The sequence below is a fragment of the Alexandromys fortis genome, unplaced genomic scaffold (assembly GCF_014885135.2).
Source record: "Alexandromys fortis isolate MF-2015 unplaced genomic scaffold, M_Fortis_MF-2015_v1.1 scaffold_188, whole genome shotgun sequence".
NCBI lineage: Eukaryota > Metazoa > Chordata > Mammalia > Rodentia > Cricetidae > Alexandromys > Alexandromys fortis.
The window spans coordinates 1075045-1075388 of NW_026068159.1; positions in this window are offsets into that span (position 1 = coordinate 1075045).

Below are 344 nucleotides of genomic sequence, written 5' to 3' on the forward strand. Positions count from 1 at the left end.
TTCACCCAACAATCTGAAAAACAACATGAAACCAACAGAACCCAGCGACCTCACAACAGGAAGACATGAACACCTTAATCAAGAAGTAGAAAAAATTGACTTTATGAAAGTGATTGATGCCCTTAAACAGCATGTAAAAAATGCCTTTATAGAAATGGATGAGAAGTATAACAGAAAGTTTGAAGAACTGAATAAATCAGTGAATGATACCCTAGGAAACCAAGGAAAAACAATCAAACAGATAATAGAAACAGTTCAAGAATTGAAAACTGAAATGGAGGCAAAAAAGAAAACAGAAACAGAGGGCCAGCTGGACATGGAAAATCTAGGTAAACAAATAGAGA